Source organism: Lissotriton helveticus, chromosome 5_1 (assembly GCF_964261635.1).
Source record: "Lissotriton helveticus chromosome 5_1, aLisHel1.1, whole genome shotgun sequence".
NCBI classification, from domain to species: Eukaryota; Metazoa; Chordata; class Amphibia; order Caudata; family Salamandridae; genus Lissotriton; species Lissotriton helveticus.
The window spans coordinates 1158983105-1158995306 of NC_136065.1; positions in this window are offsets into that span (position 1 = coordinate 1158983105).

Here is a 12202-nt window from a genome sequence, read left to right on the forward strand (position 1 = left end):
GGCGCGGGAAACCGGCTCCTGTAGTTCCCGCGGTCCAGGAGGAAGCAGACATCGAGGGGGATGCCCTAGAACCTACAGGGGAACAGATAGCTGAACTGGGGGACCTGCCTGAGCTGACCCATTGGCAGCAGGAAGGAGGCCCTTCAAGGGAGGAATTCTGCAGGGCGCAGAAAGAATTCCCTTCTCTCGAGGGTCTGTGGCAGCAGGCAGCAGCCCAGGCCAACGGTGATCAGTCTGGATCACATTTCATCTATTGGGAGAATGACCTCCTATATTCGGAGCCTAAGGTTGCTGAGCCTGGGTCAGCCCGTGCGCTGGTGGTACCCCAGAGCTTCAGAGCCTTCCTACTGGGGCTGGCTCACGATGTGCCATTGGCAGGACATTTGGGGCAGGACAAGACCTTTGAAAGGCTTGTTACCCACTTTCACTGGCCCCAAATGCGCAAGAGTTCAGACACTCATTGCAGGACCTGCCAGACTTGCCAGGCAAGTGGAAAGAGTGGGAGGAAGCAGAAGGCTCCTCTCCAGCCATTCCTTGTGGTCAGTACCCTATTCCAGTGAGTGGGGATTGACATTGTGGGGCCACTGGACCCCAGGACAGCCATGGGCAACAGGTTTATCCTGGTCCTGATTGACCATGCCACCCGGTACCCGGAAGCCTTCCCTCTGAGGACAGTGACGGCCCCCGTGGTGGGACGTGCACTGATGAGAATTTTCTCCAGAGTAGGATTCCCTCTAGAGGTGGTGTCTGACCGGGGTACCAATTTCATATCCAAGTATATGAAATCCCTTTGGCAAGAGTGTAGTGTAACCTACAAGTTCACGACACCTTACCACCCCCAAGGAAATGGGTTGGTTGAGAGATTCAACCGTACCCTCAAGGGCATGATTATGGGTCTGGAAGAACCCATGAGGCGTAAGTAGGACGTCCTCTTACCATGCCTTCTCTTTGCTTACCGTGAGGTGCCACAGAAGTCTCTAGGGTTCAGCCCCTTTGAGCTCCTGTATGGCCACCCAGTGAGAGGACCTCTAAGTCTGGTCAAAGAAGGCTGGGAGTTATCTCCCAGGAAACCTCCCCAGAATGTATATAGCTACATGCCGGCCTTCAGGAACCAGACTAGGCATTTCAGGCAACTTGCTGAGGCAAATCTGGAAGCCAGCCAGGAGGAGATGAAGCGTTGGTACGACCAGAATGCCACTCTGGTAGAGCTTCAACCTGGACAGAAGGTGTGGGTCTTGGCCCCTGTGGAGCCTTGCGCGCTCCAGGATAAGTGGACCGGCCCCTTTGAGGTTGTGGAGCGCAAGAGTCCTGTTACCTATTTCGTGGAGTTGCAGTCTCCCAGGAACCCCTTGAGGGTCCTGCATGTCTACCGCCTTAAGCCCCACTTGGAGAGTTCCGAAGTGGGCATGCTCTTGGCAACAGATGCTGGAATGGAGGAAGAGACTGAGCCTCTTCCTGACCTCCTGGCCGCCAGAGAGCAAGATGGGTCAGTGGATGGAGTTAACCTCTCTCCCACCCTGACCCCTGAGCAACAGAAAGACTGCCGCCAGCTGCTGGGACAGTTTTCTGATCTGTTCTCCCTGGTTCCTAGTATCACAGATTGGTGCATCCATGATGTGGATACAGGAGACAGCTTACCTATGAAGCACAAGGCTTACAGGGTAACTGAAGGGTCAGGGCTTGCATCAAAGAGGAGGTCTCAAAGATGCTTGCCCTTGGGGTGATTGAATCCTCCAGCAGTCCTTGGGCCAGCCCAGTGGTCTTGGTCCCGAAGGCTGCAGCGCAGGGTGCCACACCCGAACTCTGGTTCTATGTGTACTACAGAGGACTCAATTCAGTCACGAAGACTGACGCACACCCCATCCCCAGAGCTGATGAGCTCATTGGCTGCCCGGTACCTCAGCACGTTTGACTTGACATCTGGGTACTGGCAGATCGCCTTGACTGATGGGGCAAAAAAGAGGTCAGCATTCTCCACACCAGATGGGCATTTCCAGTTCTGGGTTATGCCATTTGGGATGAAGAATGCCCCTGCCACCTTTCAGAGGTTGGTCAACCAGGTGTTGGTAGCGCTGGATGAGTTCAGTGCCGCCTACCTGGATGACATCGCAGTGTTCAGTGTCACATGGGAAGAACATCTGCGCCACCTCTTGGAAGTGTTTATGGCACTGCGCAAGGCAGGCCTCACGATCAAGGCGAGTAAGTGCCAGATCGGGCAGGGTTCTGTGGTGTACTTGGGACACCAAGTTGGGAGCGGCCCGGTGGCGCCCCTTCAGCCCAAGATTGAAACCATCCTGGCTTGGGAACCCCCAAAACCCAAACAGAGGTGAGGGCCTTCTTAGGACTCATCGGGTACTACAGGAGGTTTGTCAAGGGGTATGGCAACATTGTTGCACCCTTGACAGAGCTGACTTCCAAGAAGCAGCCAAAGAAATTGATTTGGACTGACACCTGTCAGAAAGCTTTTGAGACCCTGAAAACTTCAGAGCATGGTGTAGGGGCTGTTCTCTCACAGATGACTGAGGAGGGCTTTGACCAACCTGTGGCCTTCATCAGTAGGAGGTTACTTCCACAGGAACAGAGGTGGAGTGCAATTGAGTGTGAGGCTTTTGCTGTGGTCTGGGCACTGAAGAAGCTAAGACCCTACCTGTTTGGGACTCACTTCCGGGTTCAGACAGACCACAGGCCCCTCAGATGGTTGATGCAAATGAGGGGTGAGAATCCAAAGCTGTTGAGGTGGTCCATTTCCCTACAGTGTATGGATTTCACGGTGGAACATCGCCCTGGCACAGATCACGCCAATGCTGACTGTCTGTCCAGATGTTTCCGCCTTAGTGATGAGAACTCCCTGGGGTAGGGTAGTTCTCCCCACATTTCAGCTGGAGGGGACACGTGTTAGACCTGGCACCTTGGCGTGGGTCTCCCTTCCACTTTTTGTTATTGTGCCTCATATGTTTTGCTGGTGTTAGCTGCTCAGAGCACTGTGCCACTACCAATCAGTGCCACAGTGCAAGTGCTCCCTGTATAAAATGTATATGTTGGTTGGATTCCATGATTGGCTTATTTGGTTTACTGTCAGACCCCAGTAAAGTGCACCAGGAGTGCCCAGGGCTTGTAAATCCAAATGCTGCTAGTGGGCCTGCAGCACTGGTTGTGCCACCCACAGAAGCAGCCTTGTAAAATATGTCTAAGGTCTGCCATTGCAGAACCTGAGTGAAGTCTGGTACTGTCATGCTGGCTGGGCAAGTGCACATACTTGCCAGTCCCTAAACCTTACCTTAACTTCATATTAGTCACCCCTATGGTAGGCCCAAGGGCAGGGTGCATTGTAAGTATAAGGTAGGACCAGCCCTGATGTGTGTGGTATGTCCTAATGGTGAATTACAGCCGTTTTCGTTTTTCACTATTGCAAGGCTACCTGTTCTCATAGGCCAGAATGGGCAGATAGAATGGTTACATTCTACATTTCTAATAGACTCAGGGAACATGGTAGAAATTAGAGTTTAGTATGCCTGAACTCAGAATAATAAAATACATCTTTTAGAAAAGGTTGTTTTAATATTCTGTGTTTGCAAATACCACTTTTAGAAAGTTTGTATTTGCTTGCCTAACCTTTTCAGCCCGCCTCTGCTAGGATGTGTAACTGCTGTCTGGTTTCTGTGAGTGACAGGGCTGGGGAATTCCAGGAGACAGGCTGGGGCAGCCAGGTGGTGAATAGGAAGATTACAGCCAGATGGGTGGGAGGAGTGCACCTAGACTCTGAATAGGGCTGTGCTCTGCCACCACAATGCTGGCTCCACCTCCTGTGGAGCGTCTGATGTCTCAGCCCTGCACACTGAAAAGACAAGCCAGAGTCCTGTAAACAAAGTGCTCAAAAACTGGACTGAACTAGGCAAAGGCCCCCTGGCCTCAAAGAACAAAAGAAATATGGTATAAATATTGGGGTCCTGCTCCCAAGAAATTAGATCCTGCTGAACCAAGAATAACCTCTGCCCGACGAGAAGGAACTTGGAAAGCTGTAAGGAGGAATACTGTCCCTGACCTGGGGGATTGGCCTGCAGTGGTTGCCTTGCTGCGAGAGGAGAGGAAAAGACTGGAAAAGACTTTATTCAACTTGTGCTTCTAAAAGATCTCCAAGGGCTTGTGGGTGAGCTTGCCCCCTGAACGGAGTCCCAGGACTATTGGACTCCTCCTGCCTTCAAGAGCTGTTGGAAACTGCCAACTCGTCGTGCAGCTCGAGCCGCGATTTCAGTGCGCCTCGCAAACCCTAAACCGCTGTGAAGCCGTGCCCGTGGCCGCCCACACCGTGTGCCTCCGCTCTATCTACGAGCTGTAGCTCGCACCATCCGAAGAAGGGCTTCCTGCACACTGCTCCACCCCCCCTGCGAGCCGCATTGCTCGCCATACTCCTGCCGCTGGCAGTCGAGTGGCCGAGTGCCCAGCAAGGCTGAGTACGGCCCGTACGCCTGCAGTGTACCGGACGCCTTGCACAGCGCTGCTCGGATTTACAAGCAGCCCCGCTCTTAAAGGTACGACTCGAACGCCGCCGTGTTCAGTGAACGCTTCAACGCCGGGACCGTCCGCCTCGATCCCCGTGGTCCCCGCTCAACGCCTGGCCTGAAACGCCTGCCCCGACCCGGGTCCGCATCGAAGAGGGGCCGACCACGCTGCTGACCCGCCTTCACTTCCGACAACGCATCGTCCAAGCCGGACCTGATTCAAGGTAACGATACCAATCGCACTGTGACTGTGTGCGTCCCGGACCAGGGAGTTTGCTGCGTTTATTTTAACTCTTGCAAAGTACGATCATCCCCGAGAGAACCGCACAGACAGCGCAAAGCGCATGGAACTTAAACTACGCCCTTTTTAACCACAAACTGAATTGCTAATAGTACTGTGGCCCATTTCTAACGTTATTTGGTCTTGTGCTAAGCCTTACATAAAGCTACTTATTTTTATTAAAAAATTGGTGTAGTGTCCATGTGTAGTGTTGTCACTGAGTTACTGTATGTGTTCACAAATGCTTAACCTATAACGCTCTCAGATAAGCCTTGTCTGCTCACGCTACACTGCCTAGAGGGTGAGCAGGGGTTATTTTAGGGGGTAATCCCCTTATCCTGACTAGAGGAGAGGGTCCCTGCTTGCCACAAGTCCTTACCTGTGCCAATCAGAGACCCCCAACTCTAACAGGCCACATGTTACTCCAACCTGGCGCCGGTTTCGATCCAAAAATTTGTGAGTCTGCTATAAGCTTGGACATAGATAAAGGTTGGCTAAAGGCTAAAAGCAACACTGTTGCCTTTAAAATTATGTCAAAAAATCGTTTTAATTATTTGCCAGTTCTAATGGACAGGTGATTTATTTTTAAATATGCACTTAGTGCAACATATTTTTTATTTAAAAGGCTGCATGTCTGCCTTTTTAATCTGTGGCAAAGGAAGTTTAATCCCTGGTGTGAACTTTTTTTGAGTGCTTTCAATTTTAAAGGCACTGAACTAATTGATCCATTACTGACTTAGTCCCAAACATACCAGGCCGTTTATGATTAAAACGCACTCACATTACATTACATTCAAGGGCAGCTTTACATTACTGTGGTACGTATTGCGGTTTTAGTTGTGTACAGACAAACTATATTTAACAAAACTCCCATGATGGTTGTCTGGTTACATTTGCTGATGAGGGTTTATTAACTTCGAACATACATTTACTACTCTTCCATCCGGCATTTTCGCGCACATGGTTAGATTTTAATAACGTTGTAATTAAGCCCATAAGAGAAATACAATTCTATTCCTTCTTCATGCTGTGTGTCGCTATAAAACAGTGTGTTGATGTGCAATCCCCCTACTCTTATTCCAGCGCTACACGATGCAGATTCGCCGATGGGCTGATCGCCCAAGGCCATATTGCAATCTTCTACACACGTCGATTTAATCCTACTTCATAATTCAAATTATTATGCGTGTGCTTCTCCCGAGCATCTTTCGTATTTTACCTGTCTAGCTTTGTTACATAGTGTGAACTCAAAGAAACAAAGGAATTTACTTTAGGTATTCTTTTCCAGGATGGGGAGAGAACTTAATTTGCTCGCAATCACAAATTACCACTATAGGTTGCTGCACGCTGTGATTGTGACGCGGGAAATCAAGTAGGGGAAGGGCATATGTGGGAACCAGGACAGCAGACAAAAGAAGACCATGCACTCAGCAATGCAGCTTGGCCGGAAGTCCCGAGCGACTTCCAGGCCGTTTATTTATGCTCTCTGGCCACGCCTGGCCAGAGAGTGATACATAGTGTGTGAGGTGTTCTGGGGCATGCAGGGCCTTGCAAGACACAAGACAACATCTAGACCCCTACATCCCATTCCAACTCGGTTTTCAAACTAACACTGATTAGGATATTTGATGTCCCCACGCAAAGTCAGCTAGTCTCTTACTTGGTTGCGGGTTCCGCCGGAGGTCATAGTGATGTTGGCCATCCCTCAGATTTCTTTGAGGATCTTGCTATCTGGGCACTTCGGTTGAGTAGTCCAGCCTAGGGGACTCTTGTGTTGGCTCCCTTCTCTCACGTGGAGGCGAGGCCTCGACATTCCCATCTTCCGGTGTTTCCAGTATCTCTCCATCTGACCTCAGCATCTCCCCGTCTGGTGATGTTACCATAGGAGTTGGAACTTTTTTGAACCACGATACGTTCCTTGTTACTGTCTCTCCTTCTCGCCCAACGGTGACAGCTGTGCCCTTCGTCGATAATACTGTCCATAGGCCGAGGCGTGGCTTAGCAGCATGCCGAGCTAGACGCAGGGCTCGGGAGCTCCCGGCCATCTATAACCAAATCCGCCTTAAATCTTATGCCACAAACTCCGGAGGAGACGCTGAAGCCTCGACGCTGCTGCGAGAGTCTGCGGACTGGCAGAGAGCCGGTATTTCGTGAGTCTCCTGATCGGAGACGGGGGAGGCGGCAAAACCAAGATGGCGCCCCGGGCTCGGCGCTAGTCCCGGCCGGACACCGGGAGCAGAACGCGGCTGCCGGGAGGTGATCGCGCTGGCGCTACAGAGCACGGGACAGGAGAGGAGTGTGCTGCGGCCTGGCTACCCACACGGACTGATCCGAGAGAGGCTGGAGCCGCGACCATCGGAGGAGGTACGGACGACGAGGGATCCAACAGGCTATACCGGGGGTCTCCACCACACAGCATAGCTGACTCCGGCCGGAGCCTGGGACCCCCGCGGTGGCGACCCAAGGCCTGCCCCAGGTAGGCGGAGAGGGTCCCCCCCCGCTTCCCCCCCCCGCACCGCGCCTCGACAGCGGCCTCCTTCACCAACATGGCGGCCTGACTGGCAGTTGGGGATCCGGGACTGCCTGGGGGTGGTGCGGCCTGCCTGGGACTAGAGTGCAAGCCCGGGGGAAGCGTCCCAATCACCCATGGAAGATCCGGCACTGCGGGGAGCGGCCTCACACAACCCTGCTCACACGGGGCCGCCCTTTACCAACATGGCACCCAAATGAGGTGGCCCCGCGCCTGACCACGAAGAGCCTGAGAGACGGCATTGGTGCGAACACGGAGGGGGGGCGGACTGCGGCAGACGGAGGTGCGGCCGGCATCTGGAGATAATCGGTGCCGGTCAAAGAGAGGCGGCACACGCATACGCCGGCGATCACCGGAGTGCCGGCCCTGTGTTGGTGGGGTGACAGGCCCAGAAGACAACGGAGCCGCCCCCTGGCCCGGGTGGTACCAGATTGCTGGCCTGGAGTCCTGTCCGTCACCCCGTCCACGTGGGCTTCCTCCCTCTTGACCACCTGCCCACCCACTACTAGCCACGAGTGCTTGGAAGCCGTGCGAGACCCTGCAGTAGGATACCTAGCCAACACTTGAGTCTTGAGTGACACTACGGACTCTGTCTGTGGAGATTCCTACTCCAAACCTGCCTCATCCTGCCTCCTCATTTACAGGTAGATCCTCACTCCACACTGTGACACAGCAGAGGCGATTATCCGTCAGCCCACGGAGTGGAGGAGGCCTAACAGACGGGGAACGGACACGCATGGCGCTATCCCGGGCTGCGGAGTGGGATTTAGCAGCTGATACCCGCAATCTCTAGATCCACGCGGAACACATCCGTCAGTGCAAGGAGGGGGAGTAGACCTCGCTGGCCCCAGAGGCGTGCGCCCAGTCGGTGGGTGACCATGGGGAAAAACAATCCGGCTCCTAAATCCCTGAAGCAAGGCCCAATGGACAATTTCGCGACCTCCCGCCCAGGGAGGGAACACCCCAGCGCTCCTCAAGAGGGCTCGCCGGACACTGATAGGCTTCTAGCAGCCATTCAAGCCTCAAGATCCGACATCCAGGAGTCGAGAGCGGCGTTGGAAGTTAAAATAGGCGAGGTGGGGTCGGAGGTCACCCTTCTCCGGCAGGACTTCAGGAACCTTTTGGCGCGGGTCACGGAAACTGAAACACGACTTGGAGAAACGGAGGACTCCATTACCACGCTCCGCAAAGAAATGGTGGAACTCCAAGCATCTCACACACAAATCCTCTGGAAGGTGGATGATGCGGAAAATAGAGCACGCCGCAATAACCTCCGCTTTGTGGGCTTTAGGGAGGGAATCGAGGGGAACAATATGGCGGCCTTCCTCCACACGTGGCTGACCTCGACCTTCCCTGCGGCACGCTTCTCGGAGTGCTTCATAATCGAAAGAGCCCATAGGGCGCTGCTAGCGAAGCCCCCGGAAGGTGCACGACCTAGACCAGTAATAGCACGTTTCCTGAACTTTGCGGATCGCGATCTAATTCTCCGTGAGGCCAGACAAATGGGGGAGATTAGGCTGGAGAACACCAACGTCATGATCTTCCCAGATTATAGCCAGGAGGTCCAGAAACAGCGACGCTCTTTTGACCTGGTGAAAGCAAAATTGAGAACGCTGAAGATCACCTACATGCTGTTGTTCCCAGCAAAACTTAAGGTTCTATACAAGGACAAATCAATCTTCTTTACTCACCCGGACGACGCTTGGCAGTGGCTGGTGGAGAGGCCTGTCCTCAACAGCAGAGAGGCGGCAGGACGCGAGGAATTGGACAGGTCGTTGAGAGAGAGAGTCAGCTGGGGGCTTCCAAAGCCACAACGGCGGACATCGAGGAGACTCCACTCCCGCGCTACTGGGACACCATATCAGGCACGCACGCCCGCTGGGGCCAGGAGAGGCCGATCGGAATCGCCGGGAGGGTCCTCCACGGCAGGCGCAAGACGACAACTCCCACGCCATTCGGCACTCTCGGAAGGAGACGATGAAGATCGAGCGGACAATGGGGATTCGGAACCTGGGGAAGTTGACCCCGGTGAGGAGAGAGGCTCGATGCACCCGCTGGAGAAGGAGATCCACCATCTGGAACAAGACTCATCCGGCAAACAGAGCGGGACCGACACCGCCACGCAAGACTCACACTCCTGAACACTGCAGAGTGGCTTACGGAAGAAGACGGCCGGGAGGCACGAGGAGACGCAAACTCCCAGTCCTCCCTTGTGTGTGTTGTCATTCCCCTGTTCGGAGTATATGTTTTCTTTCCTTGAATTGGTTGAGGCACTGGTCTAGAAAACACTGGACCTGGTGCTTTCACTGCCTTTCGAGTTGGGGGGAAAGGTAAGGGTTTAGTTGAGTTAAGGGGTGGAGGGGGTGGGCGACAGACCGTCTCCCGCTGAAAGCTCGGTCTTATATGGGGATGAGTCTGGAAGGGGAGGGTGGTAGGGAGGGGGGGGTCCATGGGGGACCGGAGTTCTCCTGAGTTGGGGGAGGGGGGATGTTGAGAAACAGCGACTGCATGCCAATACGCACCTTACACCACACCACTGCGAGGGCCATTCGGGGAAATACGGAAGAAACACGCGATGGCAGACCCACTAGATCACAACCACACTGGTGACTCTGGCGTCACGATACTCTCTTGGAATGTGAATGGCCTTGGATCAAAGATTAAAAGGGGTTTAGTGAATGCATATCTTAGGAGGCTAGCGCCTGACATAATATTACTTCAGGAGATGCATCTCAGAGGCACTCAGTGCTCTTTTATAGCAAGAGGTAGGCACGTGGTGCTGGCACACGCAGGTTACACAGCAGATTCCAGGGGGGCGGCAATCCTAGTAAAAAAATCCACACCGTTTGCCGTCACCCGCACATGGTTGGACCCTCAGGGGACATACGCAGGAGTACAGGGAACATGAAGGAGGCGCAGATACACAATTGTTTCAGTTTATGCCCCGCCAAAATTACAGACACGCACCCTCACCGCGGTCACTGCTATCCTTCTGGACACGGCAGATACGATTCAGATAGTGGGGGGGGATTTTAACGATGTAATGTGTACCACTAGAGATAGATCGGGATCCCCACGTGCAGCAGGACATGGTACGGCACTGGCTAGACAGATGCACATTTGGGCCTCACTGATGTATGGAGATGGCTCCACCCGACACAGGAGGCCTACTCCTTTTATTCCGGGGCTCACAAGGTCTTTTCCAGGCTAGATTACCTATTTACCTCTAGGCAAGAAATCACGGTCAATGACTTAGCGGACTATAAAGCACGGGGAATCTCGGACCACTCCCCCCTGTATGTACACTTGGGACGAGGGAGAAGGGAAAAGACTAGGGAATGGTGCCTCGCAGCATGGGACCTGCAAACACCAAACATACTGAAGGGAATCAGAGCGGACATAAAGGTCTATATGGCTGAGAATGAGGGCTCAGTAGAATCAGGGATCACGCTCTGGGAAGCCTTAAAGCCAGTCCTTAGGGATCGCATAAATAGCAGATTGGGAACAGCCAGGAGGGAATTACAGCATGCGGTTACGACCGAGGAGGCCACGATCTTAGCCCTCGAAACAGAATACCACCAGGGACAAGAAGAAAAGATACTTAGGAAACTACTGGACACACAAAGACACTATAGAGAACTTGTCACGGGGGAGGCACGCACACAAGCCCTGGTGACACTCCACCGCCTCTACGACGTGGGTGACAAATCGGGAAAACTCCTAGCGTGGCTGAGCAAGAGAGAAAGGGCGGCACGATGGGTTGACAGGATTGAAGTGTCAGGGAACAGAACAGCCTGTACAGACGAAGCTATAGCGGAGGCCTTTGCAACGTACTACGAGGACTTTTATAGAGCTAGGGACTTGGGGGACGAGACGGACGCTAACCACTATCTGTGTGACATGGAGGTTCCGCAACTGTCCCAGGAAGACGCTACGGAACTGGAAGCAGAGATCACGCTCGAAGAAATAGGAGATGCAATAACGTCCCTGAAGCCGGGGAAGACGCCGGGACCTAACGGCTTCCTGGCGGAATTTTTTAAACGTACAGCGGACCTGCTGCAAGGCCATATGAGACAGCTGTTTGCCGAGGCACTCCAAACGGCGAGTTTGCCACCTGATCTAGCTACGGCCACAATTGTCCCTATCCATAAGGAGGGTAAGCCTAGAGACAGGTGTGCCTCCTACCGCCCGATCTCTCTCCTTAATATGAAACGAAGATTCTGGCTACGATACTGGCTAGGCGCCTACGGGGGGTCATCTCTGATTTAGTACATGCATATCAGTCCGGGTTCCTTCCAGACAGGGCGACCAAACTAAACCTCCGCCACACCCATAACTGGCTGCAGGAGGTCCGAGAGAGGAGCGAGCCACACTGGTTCCTCTCGTTAGATGCCGAGAAGGCCTTCGATGCGGTTCACTGGCCCTTCTTGTTTGAGACATTGCGGAGGTTCGGCTTTGGACCTAAGTTTCTGCAGTGGCTTCGGCTCCTGTACTCGGGCCCAAAGGCACGAGTGCGAGTAAATGGACGACTGTCGCGTGAATTCCGCATTAACAGGGGAACACGTCAGGGGTGCCCACTGTCCCCCCTACTGTTCACTTTGACGATAGAAATACTAGCGATCCGGATCCGACAGAATCAAGGGATGAGGGGGTTTACCTGGGGAAACCCGGAGTCTACCCATGGAAAAATCTCAATGTATGCGGACGACGTCCTGCTGTTTGTGACGGACCCGGATGCCACGATTCCGGTCCTGTTCAAGGAGTTGGATGACTTCGGGGCGCGAGCTGGTCATACCATAAATTGGCACAAATCGATTCTATATGACCCACACGGCCGAGAACGACGGGAGTGCCTGCCGGAACTCCTCATTCACACCACTGAGGGATTCCAGT